The following is a 789-nucleotide window of genomic DNA, read 5'->3' as shown; positions in this document are numbered from 1 at the left end:
AAATAATAATCAACATCAGAATGATCCAAAATCAACAATCATCCTGTTTACAAAAGGCAGGCGGTGGAGGAAAGGTGAGGGTTCCACTGATCTGAGGGATGGCGGTGTTAAGTGTCGGAGAGAAAAACTCACTTGGTAACAGATCACAGCTCAGATGTCTGTTTAGTTTATCCTCCAGCTTCAACAGTAAAGTCAGCTGAAGAGACAGCACCAACAAATACGTTTATTAAAAAAAACCTCCTGTACTGATGAGACACTGACACAACAGGTGGAGGCAGGACTTACATGATGTTTAGCTCCCTCATCAACAGGCTCAATATTACACTGCATATGAACCACCTGGAACACGAACACATGGAGTTTAGATATAAAAATAAAAAAAAACATTATCTTAGAAATATGAAGCGCTTAAAACAGTCAACTTTGACCCTACCTTCCTGGTCTCCAGCTCTGCGGGTTCAGGTGTCGGGGTTTTGACTGAGGGAGGGATGATGGGCGACTTCACCGCCTCCTGCTGGGGTTGTTGTGGACATGGTACTCCAAAGGCAGTCAGAGGGTAGATCCCGTTCCTGATGCACCAGAAAGATGGAAACTGTTAAGTTCTTTCTAATGTGATTTCATATATACAAGTGACAACATTTCACAAACAATGTATACATCAAATAAAGGAAAAATGTACATTAATAATGAGTGACAGTCAACACATGACCAAACATTTACCAAACGTCCTCTCACCTGACATCTTCAAGGAACTTGTCCAACTCCAGGGCAGGAAACTGAGAAAGTCTG

At 42.1% G+C, this 789-nt stretch overlaps 1 long non-coding RNA gene across 1 annotated transcript; it reads right to left on the bottom strand.

The window, feature by feature from the left end:
• Positions 1–9: 9 nt before the first annotated feature.
• On the bottom strand, positions 10–789 carry LOC107988208 (uncharacterized). The gene is made up of 4 exons (XR_001759834.2): positions 736–789; positions 434–569; positions 286–339; positions 10–196 (listed from the first exon to the last, which is right to left on the bottom strand). It is a non-coding gene; the product is annotated as an uncharacterized LOC107988208 (long non-coding RNA).

Source organism: Cynoglossus semilaevis, unplaced genomic scaffold, assembly GCF_000523025.1.
Source record: "Cynoglossus semilaevis isolate Cse_v1.0 unplaced genomic scaffold, Cse_v1.0 C19035144, whole genome shotgun sequence".
NCBI lineage: Eukaryota > Metazoa > Chordata > Actinopteri > Pleuronectiformes > Cynoglossidae > Cynoglossus > Cynoglossus semilaevis.
The sequence above is the reverse complement of the archived record's forward strand: the minus strand, read 5'-3'. Positions and strand labels throughout refer to the sequence as shown.